This window comes from Ornithodoros turicata, chromosome 5, assembly GCF_037126465.1.
Source record: "Ornithodoros turicata isolate Travis chromosome 5, ASM3712646v1, whole genome shotgun sequence".
NCBI lineage: Eukaryota > Metazoa > Arthropoda > Arachnida > Ixodida > Argasidae > Ornithodoros > Ornithodoros turicata.
The window spans coordinates 49,071,344-49,079,563 of NC_088205.1; the positions used below are offsets into that span (position 1 = coordinate 49,071,344).

Genomic DNA, 8,220 nt, shown 5'->3' on the forward strand with positions numbered 1-8,220 from the left:
GGAATAGGTTAGAGTCAGGTGGCTTCATCTAAGCCTCGCAAGCCGCAGGAACGCACTGCACGCTCCGTCGACACTTTAGGCAAAAATATACGGGCAGTTCATCAACACTGCCATCACCGGAAAGGTGGCTTCACCTAATGTACGAAGGCGTTATATGACGCCGATTTGCAGAATGGCGACTCGTACCTGCTGTTTAAGCAGTATTTATCCATTACGAGATTTAGAGTGTACATTGGGGTCGTTCTGGTGGCCGGGGATAAAACCCGCTGGAGACAGCAGATTAGCGCGCGAAGGGGCGACGATCTAAAATCCACGATGGGTCGCAGGGAGACCATATAAACCAGGCGCACTGCCGTTCCTGCCAATATTTCGCAGCGCAGGTAGAGGGCTTTTCCCTGTGGGTATTTGTTAAATATATAGCGCAGCGTCTTGGCCCTTCCTGAGTCCTGGTTGGACAAACAACTTTATTCTAAGATGATGAATGAGGAGTTTCATCGCCACTCGCGATGCTCTACTCCATTGCTGCTGGTGATGTGGGGAAGGAAATAATGAGCCCCTTCACAATAAGGATCGAAGTCGTATTGTGTTCAAAAGGGCGAAAGAGCTTTCAGCACAGAGCGCTGGTAGGCTGGATTCGGCCAGGGGCCAAGCATTTTTTTGATAGAGAGAAGAGACGAGAATCCAGCTGACTAAGGGACCCGGAGAGTGCTGTTCGGGAAGGTTTGTAGTGTGGGCAATGAAGAAGAATGTGCTCCAGATCTTCTAGAGCACCGCAGCGACAGCATCTGAGAGAGTCAACTTTTGTCAAGCGGTAACGCCACTGAGCTGTAATAGCCATATCGAGCCGCATTCGATGAATTAATGCAGCATCTTGACGAGAGGTGTTTCGTGGCATGCGGAAAGCGAGCGTTGGATCAACTTTGCTCAGCATAGATGGGGGGAGAATGTCGGGTTTCCATTGGCGGGAAGCCAGGGGCGTCGCGAGGCGTCGCAGAATGGAGCGACAGTCTCCTCGCAGCAGTGCAATACTGGTCCGCTACCGATACGGGAGAGCTCCTTCTGCGGCGCTGTCCCCCTGCTCATTCCCCACCACACCACAATAGGCTGGAACCCACTGGAGAACCAGCATGTGGCCTGCTTCGTACACTTGGAGAGTCATATAGAGAATGAAGGGGGTGGAAAATAAAGTGACTGGTTATTGGGTATCGTCTTCTCACACAAAATGAGAGTAATCCAAACTGGGTATGGGCTTTAGTGTGTCACCTAACGTTAAGCCGACCTATGTGGGAGTTGTGATAGTCCAAAACTGACTAACTGTAGCCACCATTATCGACCTAAGCACTATGCTTCAGCATCCTTGCCGCCCTGGAATACATTGCTGACTTGCCACCTGAAAAATGGGTCGTCCTCACCGACAGCAAGGCGTCCCTCCTCCCCTTGATGTCCTCCCGCCCCAACCTCATACAGGGTATACTTAGCCTGATCATACAGACGTACAACGGGCTCCGCGCCAATGGTCATTTTTTTATCCCTCCAATGGGACCCCGGTCACGTGGGTCTGTCCGGCAGACATGTACGTATCTTGAGTATTGTATTTGAAATACAGTAATTTAAATATTTTTCAGTGTTTTGCATCTTGCTAATTACTTTTCAAGAAATGTATCTGGTAATCTAATTTAAATACTTTTTTCAAGTATTTTCTACTCAGTATTTCAATTACTTTCATTATTCTGGCTCATAGTCTCGTGAGGATTTTTTTACGAAGTGCCCTGACGTTTCCTTCTCCTCATCCTACCGATGACAGGTCAGGGTAGGGCAGTCAAGAGATGACCTCGCAATATTTGTTCTCTCGGCGTGTACGGAGTAGCAGGACGCATGTTAATCCTCCTGGATGTCCTATACTCATGCGTGTAATGGGGTCCCCTACAACCCTCTTGTGACCCAGAAACAAAACGGGACTTGTACCCAGTGGCGTCACTAGGGGGGTGCGGGGGGTGCGGTCCGCACCGGGTGAGGCGACGGTAAGGGATCCGTTAATGGGGCATGGGATGGGGCGAGGGGTGATGCAAACATCCCCCGAACCGGGTGACGCGTACCCTAGCGACGCCACTGCTTGTACCTCTGGCCGGTTTCCATGCAAGAAGTGGCTCTCAGGTCGATGGTCTAACCGCTTCTGGAATTCGGTGAATTCCGGACCTGCTTTTGGGATATGCCATTGACCTGAGTGCTGACCTCCTTCAGCTTTGAAATATACCATATAAGGAGAGGATTTCTAAGGGTTGTTTTCAGTCACTGTTGGCTGCGCGCATGATCACATCTCAGGATGGAGCCCCACACGAAGGCTGCGCCTGTACTTCTTTGGCCTTATCTGAGGCCCTATTTCAAATGTGTTCCCGAAACAGAGAGTAACGGCTATAAAGGCTATCGTGGTGTCTGTTCTTTATGCCGAGTACGAAAGCATCGTGTGAGTATCTTAATTACTTTTTCAAGTATGTAGTATTTTACTCAAAATACTTTTGTTCGTAAGTAATGTGTACTGTATTTCAAATACATTTTCGCTGATGTACACTATCTTATTTCAAATACTTTTTTGCGGTATTTTGTACATGTCTGCTCCGGTAACTCACGCGCAGACGCGGCTGTAAGACGCGTTGCCGCAGCTGCCACTCCTGCCACATCACGTCTGCCCTTTACCGTTCCGGCCTGCCATCTATCTATTCGCCGCCGGTGTGCTCCCCATGCCCAAGCGTTCAAATATGAGGCTGCCTGCTATAGCGGTCACATGCAGTCCATCGACCCCTCGGTTGCCTTCTTCATTGCGTCTCACTGCACTCGCCACGAGGAATCGCTTCTGCACCGTCTCCGTCTCAACGTTGCACGCACGCCATTGCTACTATACAAAATGGGCGAATTCAGCTTCCCCTTGTGTTCCAGCTGTGGCGAGGTGGCTGATATTCCTCATTTTCTCCTGCACTGCCAGCAGCACCTTCCCCGACGTGAAGCACTCCGTCACCCTCTAATGCAGCTTGGGTAGAGCACAATTTCCATAGCCACCCTCTTTGGTCCCGTCCCTCGGCCTACCCAGTGGGCAGTCACCACAGCCCTGCTCCGCTTCCTGCAAGATTTGGGCCATGCGTCCACTTTCTGACCGGGCTTTCTCGAGCTATGTCGTGCCTGTGTGACTGTGGTAACATCTCATTACGGCCGAAGTCTCATTACGGCCGAAAGTCTCATTACGGCCGAAAATCCTTTAATCCCCAAGTGTCTCGTTACGGCCAAAGTCTCAATACGGCCGAAGGTAGTCTCATTACGGCCGAAGATGTCCCATAACGGCCAAAAAGAAAAAAGAAGCATCCACCATATTAGCTGTGTATATACTGTGTTTTATGCTTCCCAAAATGTGTCCGAGGCGGTGTGCCCCCACGGCTTGTGTCACACACAATGGTTCATGCACACAATATTGCGACAGTGTTTCATGCATCCCTCAGGACAAATGGTTTTATTGTCATATGTGTCACACGATATTTGTATGTGTTACGCCATTTTCTCTCAGTATTCAAGCAACATCCTACTCGTTGGTTCTGTGAGCGAACTGTGTGCGTGTTCTGAAAAGTACTCCACAAGGGAGCCCACTGGGAGCTCCAGGAGCCACATGACCTATGACCATGATCTTCTCCCCCACTAGCTGCCTTCTACAATTTACGTCCACCTGAAATTTAAAAAAAGTACATAGGGCACAGAACAAAATGACATATGCTTTCGTTTGATGATGACCATGAGACATATGCTGTCAAGCAGACTTTTTTTCCATATATTCAAAACATATTCAAGAATTATGGACAACAATGACAATTACGTCATAATGATGCAGCTGCATAGCCAGGAAAATATTTCAGGAGGTGCTTTATGAGGCTTGACATGGGGTGGAGGAGTCCCCCTCGTCAGTGCTTTACCCAGACCCTCCCTACACCCCCCTAACTTTTTTGCCTGTGCACCCCCTACAGGTTGTGCCCTTGTGATTTCAGCTTCAGATACGTCTGTAATGATATGTTAAGCTGTAATGACGTAACTATAATGATGACCCCCCCCCACAATTTTTTCCAACACCCCTGTCGTGCTTGGAATTCTGGATAAACCACTGCCCCTCGTTCATTTTCGTGGGGCACTACATTAGGGCTTATGCCACTGCACTGATGTCACAATGTTATAAGTGTGTGTCACTCTGGGCATTCGGAATTCCTCTAAGCTACAATATGTAAATTCAGAATACCACAAGGGTAAGCATCAGATGTTACCTGCAGGCTTCATGCTGAAACGCGTGTACGCAAAACACTTCCGCCGTGGTGGGCGACGTCGTTAGTGTAATCATACACGCAAGACAATTGCGGGCACATGGAGTAGTGGCAGCAACCTGAAAACGATACATTTTCTTGCTTTATATGAGTAATCAAAAATATACATTCCCACATGTTTCGTTTTGTCGTTTGCAGGAAGCGCTAATAAGGGAACAGCACTTGGTTGGTCACATGCAAGCCACAATGCGAAAGGTGCCGATATTTCGATTACGCGATCAAAAATTAAAAGTCTACAACCATGCACACTTCCCCATGCAACTACTTCCCCAGCATCGTGAGACATGACACCATGTATTCACGTATAGTATAATGTGAAATGATATGCAGGAATGAAAAAGATGCCAACATACCTGTAATCCAGTGTCCCATAAGTTTGATTCGATTTTCTGGCAGCTACCATGAAGAGCAAATGCACGATTCACAAGTTTCGTTTCGCCATTTTCATTGCTGTTAATTTCGCAACCGTCAAGCAATCCCACGTGACCTCCTTTGGATCAGTGAAAAGTGAAAATTACTCGCGTCATGAACATATATGTTCATCTCAGCGCAAATCACGTTTTGCATGCTATAGAAGGGAGGAGGGATCAATACTCTTCCTTTCGTGTTTTGATATCTTGTTGTTTTGCTACTCTCACTTTGGTGTTCGGATGGTGTCTAGCAACGTTGGGTACCTCGTTTCTTGTGTGAGCGAGTGGTTGCTGTTTACGACGTGTTCATATATCGATTTGTAGTGCTGTAATGTGCAAATTAGCGGACTTTATAGCGGCTCTCTATTTTCCGTCGTTGTCTTTCGAGCAGCGCCTGTTGTTCCGGTACAAATCGAGTTGAATGAATCGCCACAACCCCAACGTACGTATATCGCGCAGGGCGCAGTATTGACCAAGTCCAGCAGGAATTCTGGTGAGTAATGCTTTCGTAGATTGTCTGGATTAGTAGTGTGCTGTCCACACATAGTTTGATTCTCATACGAGTAATTTAAATGAATGAAAACAGTCGAAGTGCCTGTAATAGATGTAACTCGGTATCTGTTCGTAGGTTTGCCTTGTTTCTAGTTGGTTGCGCGTTTAGGAACAGCGAATTTATTCGAAGACGATAAGATACCGACAGTGCATCACCGTACAGCAGCATTTACTCGTATCATTGTGAGCCATATTTAATTTGTTAAAATTTGTCGTCATATTTCTTCAAAAATAAAAGCGCAAGTCTGCGTACTTGAATTGATCTCCTTGAACTGCTTACGTCGAACGTCTGCAAATGTTGTACTTATGTGCCTTCGCGCACCATACTAGGCACAAAAGCATATCTGATTAGAATAAATACTTCAAGAGGAAGTCATTGAAATACATTGTTATTTATAGCTGGTTTTCCATTCCAGGCATGGTATGTGGCTGCACGGAGGATTCCGAAAAAGAAATACAACATGGCTAATAGGATGTTGCTGCCCAGGGAGTCCTGGCCGAAGAGGTGAGCTGTTAAGATCATCATAACGTTCTGTTGTGAAGTGAGAAATTTTGCAGTAGTGCACGAATGTTAATTCGTGCACTACCTTTATAAAAAAGAAACCAGAAATGGAAAGTTATGCATGCATCATTTCATGAATTGTAATGTATCACTATTTGATATTCACATGTTTCCATTAAGGGAATGAACTACTGAACCTATATTCATATAATGGTCATGCTCTGTGTTTACCTGGAAGTCACATTTTCAAGGCTTGTCATTCGTTTGTCTAGATGAAGATTTATGTTAACCTTGTATGAAATAACAGACACGTATCAACACATGTGCAGCTTGTGCACATTAAAACCAGCCATGTAGAGACAAATGCTTGTTTTTTTTTTGTTTTTTTTAAATATTCTAGCCTATTCATGGTTGCTCTTCGCTTTTTGCAGGTTTATTCATTCCAGAAACAAGAATTGTACAATTGTAAGGCAAATGGAAATAAACTGACGTCGGCTGAGATAGGTGTCCCGTCTTGGCCAGTGACTGTAGGATGGCTCCAAAAGCGTCACAACAAAGCCAATATTCATCTAGCTCTCTACAAGTAGCTAACTCCACATAGTAGCCTGCTTCACAGCAACATCAACACTACCTTGTGGGAGTACACATTACACAATATGTTGCATTGTGCTGTGGTATGATAACATACCGTTTGTCTCGCAATATGGTATATAAATATGATAAGGGCCCTAAGGGCACAGTGCATGCCTTATACCCTGCTGAATATATATCCATACCTGGCTGCGACATTGCATATCAATGCAGGTTACAATACACATTTTCACATTTGGCCGTTATGAGACATCTTCGGCCGATATGAGAGATCTTCGGCCGTAATGAGACTGCCTTCGGCCGTGTTGAGACTTTGGCCGTAATGAGACACTTTGGGATTAAAGGATTATCGGCCGTATTGAGACTTTCGGCCGTATTGAGACATCGGCCGTAATGAGACTTCGGCCGTAATGAGATACAATCGTGACTGTTTCCTTTCTTTCTTTTTCTTTTTTATATTTGGTTTGAGTTTTCTTGAATAGCAAGCCGGCATCAGCCTGGCTGACATTTCCGCTTTTTTCTTTCTATTAAACATATCCCTCCCCCCCCAAGCCCGATGTAGTTTTGGAAATGAGGGTATCACATTTTACCAAGAGAGTACCATCTCGACTGTGCACATGATGTTCTCAAAGACACAAACACGACAACGAAGCTTTCCCTTATGCTTCGTTCCTTGCAGTTTTGCAGTTTTACTGCACAAACTACTACTACTACTACAGTTTTTTACTGAGTAAGATTTTGACGTCCTATGACGAGTTGTGATGGTGATCTCTGATGACGGCTATGGATGCTGGTATGTTATGATAAAATCGCGTATATACGGGCATGCTGGTGGAGGAACTATATAGTGAGAAAGCCAGAGTGTTGGTAACAAGACAGAAATAACACAAATACAACAGCTCAAAAAGGGCTCTCTGTTCTTGCCCCCGCTCAGGCTTTTTCACTGGCGTGTTACGATACCGATGCAGATTCATGTGTATGGCGTTCATGGATAAATGTGATTTAAAATGAGCCCTTAAGAGATATAATGGGGAATGAATAAGTGCTGACTTAAGGTGTGAACAAATGCTTAAGAACAGCAATTTTAGGCTGTACGTCGTAAAATCCTGCTAATACAAAACAAATACTTGCAGACAACAGATACCGATATAGGAAAAGTTATGAATACAGAAGCAGAAAAATTGCTTACTGCGAGAGTGTTTTCTCTAGCTCTCGTGAATACCACTCGCAGCCTTCCAGCGACCCTGTCTTCCGCGTCTGCGAGTCGTCTCTGAAGCTGTTCCACGGATAGCTTCCATTTTTCTTCTGTATAGGGGCTGTACCGCAACGCAGCGGAAGAAGCACCCAAGGGGTCGAAGGTGGCGTTCAATCCCATATCTTTGTGCTCTTCTTCGGGTATTAGCTCCATCAGTTGATGGTGTAATGTCCGCAAGGACAAAATCTGTCGGGAAAGAGTGGTGACGCTGAACGGGTCGAGCTCACATATTGGCGTCAGAGAAAGCAGCTCCATACGATAAGGAGACTATCCCGACAGGGTCAAAATCGACTTTCTCCCTTTCTCTCTCTTTTCTTTTGTTATTATACCCTGTGTAACAACCCTGCACGGCAGACTAGATGAAAGCGACAATGTCCCTTGTACCCTTCCCCATGCAGCGCCGCAATTTGGAGCGGTGGCGCAGGTCATCCGTGCGTTTATTACCCTTTCAATTGCTGGTACCTTGCACTCAAGCTTATGTTATAATTTTATCTTTGTCCCATGGGATATGTGCCTGTACGAAACTTATATTTTTAAAAATCATCATCATTTTATACA

General features: G+C 45.8%; 1 long non-coding RNA gene across 1 annotated transcript; it reads right to left on the reverse strand.

Moving 5' to 3' along the window:
* Window positions 1-3,503: 3,503 nt before the first annotated feature.
* LOC135394444 (uncharacterized) lies at window positions 3,504-4,928 on the reverse strand. The gene is made up of 3 exons (XR_010422903.1): window positions 4,706-4,928; window positions 4,296-4,411; window positions 3,504-3,709 (listed from the first exon to the last, which is right to left on the reverse strand). It is a non-coding gene; the product is annotated as an uncharacterized LOC135394444 (long non-coding RNA).
* Window positions 4,929-8,220: the final 3,292 nt, after the last annotated feature.